Genomic DNA, 9,868 nt, shown 5'->3' on the forward strand with positions numbered 1-9,868 from the left:
AGCGCGGCGCGGAGGGATCCGCGGAGGAAGGAGGGGGGGGGAGGAAGGCCGGACCGGGCCGGCGGCTGAGGGGAATGGCGGGGCTGAGAGGCACGGCAGTCACCCCCACCGCCTCTCGGGTACCCCCGCGGCGGCTGCGGGATGGCGGCGGAGCGGGAGACGGCGAGACGGAGGCGCGGAGCGGGCGGCAGGCGCGGACTCTTTACGGGAAGTCGGAGGGCGCCGCGGCGGTGCTGCGGCGGGTGAAGGGGCGGAGGCGGAGAGGGGAGGGGGACACGTGAGGCGGCGGCGCGGGACGGCGGCAGCTCCCGCCGCAGCCCCGGCCCCGCGGAGGGAGGGGACGGGCCCCGCGGGGCTGTGAGGCCCCCGCGGGCGGAGCCCCCACTGTCCTCAAACCTTCCCTCGCCTTCCCCCGTCGCCCGCGGTAGCTGCAAGGACAAACCCGAACCCGTGTCAGCCGGGCGCCCAGCCCCGGTGCGGGCGGCCCCGCAGGCCGCGGCCCCTGAGGGGAGCGTTCCCCCTCCCGGCAGCGCAGGGCCCTGGGTTGCGGCCTCAGCTGTGGGCCGGCCCGCGAGCCGAGGCCTGGTCGGGGCAGAGGCTGACGGGGCCATCCAGGCCGGGCCTGCTGCTGCCCGCCCGGTCCCGCAGAGGCCCCGCTGCCCCCGGCGAGCGGGTTGGGCCCGGCAGCGCATCGTTTAAGAAAAACAGACACGGAGACACACCAAAATCCAGGGGAAAAAAAAAAAAATGGCCGAGGCGCTGAGCAGCTGTGAGAGGCGCACTGGAGAACCCCGGCCCCTGCCGCCCACCGCAGATCCCAAACCGCCGCCGGGAAGCGCAGCCCATCGCCCTCCTCCTCCTCCGGCAGGCCGCGACGAGGCAAGATGGGGCCCAGGGCATTGCCACAGCCCCTGCGAACGACAACGGAAACCTGGGATATGCAGGGGCTGCCTTCCCCCCCCGCCCCCCCATAAATTGCTGCAGACCAAACTAATTAAAATTTGCATTACACTGGTAGAAATAGAATATTTGAAGCCTGAGATGCCAGGTTTCCCATCACTGTTACCTATCCACCATCACCAGGCTTCCTGCAGCAATCAAAGGCGCAGCGACTCCTTGGTTCTGCCGTGTTCGTGGTACCTGCTTTCCACAGAGCGGTGATTTCACCAACTCACAGCGACACATAAACATAAAACCTGGGCTCTCCTGTTGAAAAAAAAATCAATGTACATATAGGATTAGTAAGAGCAGATGTAACTTGAAAACCAAGAGCTAAATTGATTTATAGCCATGGTTACTCAAAATGCTCAGCGTTTAATCTATTCATAGAAACGCTCTAGAAATCCCCCAGGATTCAAATGTAATAAAAAGGAGCGGTGCTCTTAGGCAGGCATTATTTATACACCTTGCTTGTAAAGCAACAGCTTTCCCATGCGGTTGGAAGAGTTGTGGGTGGCAACATGCAATGGTAAAAAGATAACAAGATACTTAACAGCTTGCTTAAATTAGCATTTTCCCTACACTTTTGACTGTTAAACTGCTTGTTTTGTTTTACCTTACAGGCCCAGATAACCTCACGGTTAATATACTAGCTGAAATGGGTTCAGCACAAAGAGATTTTTAATGGGAAAATACTTGCCCTAACCAGAGCCAGCAGTTGGAAGGAAACTACGTTTTTCAGTCACTTTGGTGAATTCACGAGACAATTTCTGATTCCACAGCCACAGAACTGAGAGAGAATTTCTACCGAACGAGTTTCTGTAGGAGATGCTGGCACCTGCAGAGCTGAAGACGGCTCATGCTACCAAATTTTGGGGCCGTTTACTGTAAAAATCAGCAGCCTGTTTCACTGCACGTGATGGCATAACCAACATTACCTAAGAGAAGCTAAGGAAAGACCTTTTTAAAATATATATATATATATATATATATACACACACACATAAAACAAATTAGCATATAAACCCTTGCATTTAACCAATCTTTAGGGTACTGTTTCTATATTTTGTCTATATATTTTGTTGGTCCTACTGGTCTTCGAGCAGACTCCCTCCAAGTGCTACCCCAACAGGGGAAATGCAGCAGGAAAACAACTCGAAGAGTCAAAATCTGCCTTGAAACTACCTCCAGTCAGCCACAGCTCGCAAGGATCCCTTCCTCAGTCGTGTGCTTCGTCAGTGTGCTTTGTGTTTTAAACTAAAGTCACCAAAAAAAAAGCACAAGAAGTCTGATAAGAGACTGAGTATAATGTATCCAGCTCACTTAATAGTTGGGGTTTTTAAAGGACGTTACTTCAATGCTTTTTTCAGCTAAGAATGTTTACAGAGCACAGCAATTAGTCACTATTTATGGGGCTAAAGGTTAAGAACTATTAAAGAGCCTGCAGCGGTTTGAAGTGGCAGCCACGCCGGGGGTCCTGCTGACAAACGGAGCCCTTGATGTTCAAGGATGTCAAAAAAATACAGAAATAAGTTCCACTGGCAGAGATGGTTTCTAAGACATGAAATAAAGTACATTTGGGGGTAACATGTGCTTGAAAAAGCAGTATATGAATAAGACTCATGTTCACGTCTGCAGGAATGACTCAAGGGCAGGTGCAGTTTGACTTGTTTTCTTCTTCAATGTATTCCTTGTTTTGTTAAGCTCTGTTTGGCTTTCGTCGGTCCCTCCCTTTTTTGTTTGTTGAGCATCTTTGTAAAAAAACACATGAAAAGTAAATATAGAAATGACCAAATTAAAAGAGACCACTGAAGAACCTGCAGGTGGGTTTTAGAATGCTGCTCCTCACCTTCCTGCTGCAGTGAACTGCCCAAAGCCCCAGTGTGATGAGAATAACCTGGTGTTATGGCACATCGCTCCCTTTGCTTCACATGCAAACAGCTCTTCTTTGTTAGCCCACCATTTCAAATACTCTGTATTTATTACTTTATGCTTTAGCTCTATCAATTTCTCCCTTTTTTGGCTATTTCCTGCTATTATTTTGGTGGCAGATGCAGTTGTGACAAAGAGCCAACGGTGGGTGCAGAGGTCTGGATGTAGAAGTGTTGAGGATTCAAATTTACCTGCTCCATGGTCAAGAAAGAAAAGCAACAATTTCTAATGGAGAGTCAGGCTCTGTTTCACCCTTTCTGTCCACGCTCCAGGTTCGAGCTGCTCTTTTTCCAGATGACTATTTTCATTCAAATTCCTGACTCCGTGTGCAGGCTGCATTTGCATACAGAGCTGAATGAGGCTGATAACATCATTACTTACCAGGAAGTGCTACATGATGTAACATTTCCTGGGTCTGAGCTGCCGGTAGGTGTTGGGCTCTTCCTTGAGCTACCCAGGGTGATTCTCAACAGCATTCAACAAGATAAAACACGCACGTCTGCGGAGGGACAACCGGCATGCAGTGTTTATTTAAGGTGAAATCAGCTGCTAGAGAAGCTCAGAGAACTGAGGATTTTTACACAAGTCTTTTCTATTCCTTGAAGAATTCAGTCTTCCACTCCCATTCTCCCCAACCCCGTTCTTGGAGGCCAAAACTTTGTGAGCAGCGCTATGGGCACAGGGATTTCCAAAGACATTAGGAAAACAAATCAGGTACTCCAGCAAATGAGCAGCACTTCCCAGAGATACCGTGTTATCTCATCTGCAGTTTGAACTGATGAACGCACTCCTGGCTGAACCAGAGAGGTACGTACACCACAACGAGCAAAACCACAGCCCAAACTCCAACCTGACCTGCCTGCCCCTGCCTTTCCTCCTGCCCCAGCGTCCCCTCATCGCCTGCAGACCCTCGGGTTTGCAGCTCAGCTCTGAGCAGAGACCAGCTCCCTTCAGATCCAGTTTTTGATCCGCACTTGCACTTTTATCGCTATTTCTTCCCAATTTCTCTCAGCCCACCAGCTGGGTTCAGGCAGGGATGACGGACGCACCAGCTGCTGCTCCTGCAGCCAACAGGAGGTGAAGGGAAATGTCAATGTCCACAGAGCTCAGGAGAGACATGCACAAGTGCCAGAGCTTGTTTCACCTATAACCAACATTTTAGTGAACCTTGCTCTCAATTTCCATTGGCCTCAGACACTAAACAAGGGCATTTCCTTCCTCGGGCAGCAAAGCCACAGGACCTATACAGCAATGCTGTAGCTCTGTAGCAATTGTTTTGGGACAGAGCTGTGAACTGGGAGCCACCAACTCTGCCCATCAAACCGCCAGGCAACCTTCAACCAAGCACTTTAAGCTTTTGGATTCCGCATTTTTTACAAAAGAGAAGGGGAAATCCAGCCTTGCTCCAGCTAAACAGCAGCAGCACACAAAGCAATCGTTATGCCAAGATTTAGCTCTTAAATCCCTCAAGATCTGGTGCTCGCAGGGCAGAAACAACCTTTGCCTCCCCACCTCGGCGAGCTGTACCTCAGCATTTCCCAGGCACAGCCACAGACCCACCAATACCCGGCCTCTCCCCGGCCATTCACTCAGACAGACGTGCCAACCAGACAGCCAGTTGCCATGGCATTTTTTCCCCCTACAGACAGATGTCCATTAAAAACCCAGTCAGCCTCAGGTTTGCTTCACAGAGCAGCTTTCAGTTATTATTACCAGCCCGCAAGGAATTTCCACTGTGCCCCTTCACCTCAGATGTTTCGATCCACTTCAGGATTAATCCCTGGGGATTAGAAGGAAACTACTGCAGAACAGGCACAGGTACATTCAAAGGACAAATTCAGGATTACAATCTCGTTTTATGTTTTTGACAGATGACGGCCACCTGACCACATTTGGAAAGGGTTGGATTTGTTACCTCTGCCGCTCTTTCCCTTGTTCACTAAGACTCTGGGCAAAAATCATTCAGGCAAATTGGAAGCGAGATGCAGAACTTTCCCCCCTCCTCCGGCACATTACACCTGAGCCTCAGATCCAGGATTTTGGCTTCAGGAGGATCCTGCCAGTCCCATCCAGGAGCATCACCAGAGCCTCCATCCCTGGGGAAGGGACTCCCACCCCTCCAGCACAGCCAAGCACTTCCAGCAAACGCCCATGCGTGCAGGAGCCACGTCTTCCTTGGTTATGAGGCCACATTTTTATTTAAGATTGGAAAAAGAGCTGGATGGATTCCACCCGCCCCCTCAGCCCATCCCGCTTGCAGTGGGGGCCAAGGGCTGGTCCGAGGGGTCCCTCAGGAAAGGCGGGGGAGCTTCCTACCACATCACCAGCATCTCGGCAGGGCTGAGCTTCAGAGGGAACGGCCAGGGATTTTTATTTGGATGGTAACTGCTAAATGCATGAGAACTGGACACTGAAATTTAACTATACAGTGAAATTAGTTTTCTTTGCTAATAAGACAACTGTTAAAGAAACCCTCTCGATAATATCCAGGGAGGCATCTCCCCTCTCACGCCTCAGTTTCAACCTGGCAGGGCTTCTAACATGTTCTTCCTTTGGGCTGCGGCACTGGGGAGACGTAAACCTTCTGCGTGGGAGCTGACATTTTGGAGGCATTATTGCAGCCCTGCATCCCGGCTGGCTCGCAGCAAGTTTTCCACAGGAGTCTGTGTCTTCCAGGGAGCCAAAAGCCACTGATTCAGCCATAGGAACGAGAGCTCATCATAGCTCAGCGAACCAGCCGGCTCCAAACGTGTACCCAGGCGCGGGGTCCCGAGAGAGCGCTCCCTTCCAGGCTCGGACTTACTTCCCAACACGAAGCGTTTGGATTCCTCCTCTTGGTTACAGCTAGCGCAGCTGCAAATATGATCAAAAATATCTAATCCTCTTAGCTGCTTCTGCAGCTTGACTGCAATCGCCGCAGAGGAAAATGCTGTGATTTCGGCCGCTGCCTGCGTTCCCACATGGCTGCCTCTAAACCTCGGCTTTTACACCAGTGCTCGGTTCTCCCCGGTGATTTCTTGAAGGAGGAGGCAGCGTTTGGCTCCTTGCAATGAAGCCACAGGAGTATGAGAGCAAGGGGTGGAGGCCTGGAGCTCCCAGGGCTCCTTCCCTGAGCACGCAGTTGGGATTTCTTCTTTGCTCCAGTGAAGCCGGAGCACGTTCAAAAGCTGCCAAGGAAAATTCCTTGGGAAAATAACCCTCTTTACTCCTCATGCAGCCCCTGTACTTGCAGAGGGAAACTCTTGGCACAGCTGTGCTGGACGGGACCAGCCGGCTCCCCCTCCATCGGCATGAGGCCGCGGGCTGCAGCAGCATCCCCGTCTCCTGCAGACATCTCCAGCTCACCCAGCTGCATCTCCTGCTCGGCAAATCCAGCCCTCACAGAAGGTTTTCCAACCAAGACTCCACATAGACCACCATGGATTCAAGCCAACAGCACTAGGAGTTTCTCCAGCCTATGTTAATTCTGCTTGGACTGATTACCAGTAGCACAGAGGAATTGTTCTAGGAGATGTAGTTATGTTTCATATGCTAAAGAGATTTACTGTGGTTTTATTTTGGGTTTACAGAGCTCAGACACAGAGACCATGAAGTTGCCTTGGAACCTCACTCACACCGCAGAGAGAAGGATCCCACCAAGGAGGGTTTCCTTCACGTGCTAAACCCCCTGTTTTACACGTTTCTTCACCCAATGGCATCACACACCAATAAAGATCAATAAATATCACAAGGGCACATAGATACACAAGGGGAGAGGGAGACTGGGAGGCAGAGGCACATAAACAGGTGTCAAGAGCATCATCTTTGCATCCAGAAAACCAAGGTGCATCCTTGGCTGACATTGTCCTCCAAGGCCATTGCCACCACATAGGGACACTGACAATAGGCAAGAAAAACAGCTAAGTTGCAGTCTTGATGCAGGAAAAGCCCATGTTAAATACACACAGGCAGCCTGACTGTTCAGCACAGGGCAGCCAGGTGGGTTTTGTGGATATTTTACAACCTCCAGCAGCATGAGGTGCAGCACCTGCAGCTCCCTGCGTACCCCCAAGCACAGACACGGGGGCTTCACAGCTCAACTTAAGCACTTTTGAGAGCACAACTGCTTTGGGAGCCTATAGAACGTTACCACTGAAGTGCCACCTTCAGATAACCAGGAACACGCCGCGACCAGCATGGCCCCAGGGATCTCAGGTTGGGAATGAGGCCTGTGCCTAACACAGCACCAGCAAGACGACAGCTCATCCTCACCCCACAAACACAGATAACCTCTACAGCCACAAAATCCTGGCATTACTAAACCTCCCCAAACCCCCCAAGTCTCCTTTACCTTGTGAGCTCAGGCACATCCTGCTCAGAGCACAAAACATTCTGTTACTTCCCAGCCTCAAAAAACCCTCCCCAAAGAGCCCCCACCTGCCCCAGCAAGGCAGCAGCTTCATAGGAGCTGTTGGCCCCAAAGAACGTTCATCAGGAACCAGTTTCTTGGTGAGGAAGCAAACGTTGCTCTCTCAGGTGTTTGATGTTTTCAACCAGCTTGAGGTAAAAGGAGTTTGACTCTCCAGCTCCCTGAGAGAAGGTGGAAGGAAACCATGCGAGTGTCTTGAGGTTTGTTGTTTAACTCAATTAACCAATTACTTCCAGGTCAAGAAGGGGCAAAGCTATAAATACTGTTTGCTGCTATAAAGAATGTTTGCTCAAGGGTGGTGCAGGAGTAGGAAATGCGAGGTGCTGGTTTTAACTTAGGCTTGAAATGAAAGCAAATATCACAAATTGCTTCCTCCTTCAAGCAAACCTGTCGCTATTTTGCTGTTGCCCCTCGGCGGCTGAAGTGAACCAGCGCACAGAATTGGCTCTTGCCTTGGGAAACGTGTGTGGGAATTCAGGCTGGAAAATGAACACACAAATGTTCCTCCTGCACCGCAAAACTCCCCTGCAAATGTTGATGACTGTCTTGGTGTAGGACCTGCTGTTGAGAGCTGGATGTGTCTGCCTTTAAAATACCGTTTATTAAACAGAAATGCTCATTTATGTAAAAAGCGAGGAAAAAAAACAAGCAAGCCTAGGAGAAGTTGATGTGGATTTCTCAGAGCCCAAACGAGAACAGACAAGTCGTTTGGTGCAGATCAAGGCAGGAATTTTCCACAGGGCCTTAGGGAGTTGGGCTCCGGTGAAAAGGTAAATGGAGCAGAGGGTGGGTGGTGGGACGGCAGCGTGTGTCCCCTCGGGGGGGCCTGGGCTGGCCACAGGATGCTCCAGCCGCCATTTGACTGGACATTTGTGGACATTTGCCTGCAGGGCCACCCCGAGCTGCCATAAGTTTCCCTCCCACACAAGATGACAGGCCCTTGCTGTTCCTCCCGTCACCCATCCAACCACTCAGGAACAGCTGCTGGAGTGAATCGTTTCAGCATCCTCCAAGCGTGGAGGACTCTGCCAAGCTTCACACGGCTTCTGGCTGTTGCTCCGCTCCATCTGTGTTTCTCTGTGGCCATTTTAAATCCTGCAGCCCCGCTGAGCCCTCGTGTGAGCAGGTGGGTGCTCTGGCTGCAGAGGTGATGTTGGGGACTCTTGGGCTCCCTTGGCTGCTCTTGTTGTTCCTGTCCTGCCCATGTCTGCAGAATCACAGATCATTTTGCTGTCCTCTTCCCCCTCTGCCAGCCTGTGAATCAGGGGCCTTCTGCAGATGATCAAGCAGGATCCGGGGAATGAAGCTGGTGAGGGGCTGGAGCACAAGTGTGATGGAGCGGCTGAGGGACCTGGGGGTTCAGCTGGAGAACAGGAGCTGAGGGGAGACCTTCTGATCTCTGAACTGCCTGAAAGGAGCTTGGAGCCAGGGGGGTCGGGCTCTGCTCCCCAGGAACAAGCGCCAGGAGCAGAGGAAACGGCCTCAAGTTGCGCCAGGGGAGGTTGAGGTTGGATGTGGGGAACAATTTCTTCCCCAAAGGGCTGTGGGGCATTGGAACAGGCTGCCCAGGGCAGTGCTGGAGTCACCATCCCTGGAGGGTTGGACAGACCTGAGATGAGGTTCTCGGGGACATGGGGCAGTGCCAGGGGTGGGTTAACAGTTGGACACGATGACCTTAAAAGGTCTTTTCCAAGTAAAACCATTCTGATTCTCTCCCCTCTCCAATGCCACCACATGCCCCACGTGGCAAATGCCAGGTCAGGCCTTGCCCTAGAGCTCTGTGATGCTGCTCCAGGCACCCGACGCAGCACCAGCAGAGACCGTGTCACCCCTCTGCTGTTCAGTGTGTGTGGGGAAGATTTCCTTCATGGTTTAAAAAGAAAAGGAATCCATTTCAAGGTTTTTAATCATAGCAGGAGCTTGGCCAATCTCAGCTGTCCAGTGCTTGGGGGAAGTTTGCTGCTGCTGCAACCTCCTTCTGTGGTGACACTGAGTCATCAGCCACAAACCTGAGCTGGTGTTTGAGTCGCAGATGTCAAAACCCAACCGCGGGCTGGAGAAGTCTGGGTGCCACCGCTTTTTCCAGGCGTGCGGGTGTCCGGATGATGGGTAAGGACAAGTCACAGACCCGCTTTTGCTGGGACTTTTCCGTTCTCGAGCCACATCAGGTCCATGTCTGCCCTGTGCGGTCCCACCACAGGGGAGGCTCACGGGGAGCGGGCTCTTGGGGGATCCAGGGGATTTACAGCCACAAACAAACAGCCCGATGGGTGCCAGAGGTTCCCTCGGCACGTGGGATGATTTGAGAAGCTGGAAGGGAGTCGAAGACTGGGGGTAATTTCATTTAATACAAGAGTATTCAACAACCTGCGCTGCTTCTGCACGAGCTGCTCCCTTCTCCCGAGCCAGCGGTAACTACCCTGCGGCATCTGCTCGCATCAGCTGCGCTGAACCAAACTTCCCCCAGCCCAAACACAACAAAAAGCTCACTCGGACACCTTGGCCTTTGCGTTAAAAAGCAGACGACTTCAAAAAGATTAAGTCGCGTGTGTTGTTCTCCCTGCTCCTCCAGCCGAATGCACAAACAAA

Source organism: Columba livia, chromosome 17 (genome assembly GCF_036013475.1).
Source record: "Columba livia isolate bColLiv1 breed racing homer chromosome 17, bColLiv1.pat.W.v2, whole genome shotgun sequence".
Classification (NCBI taxonomy): domain Eukaryota; kingdom Metazoa; phylum Chordata; class Aves; order Columbiformes; family Columbidae; genus Columba; species Columba livia.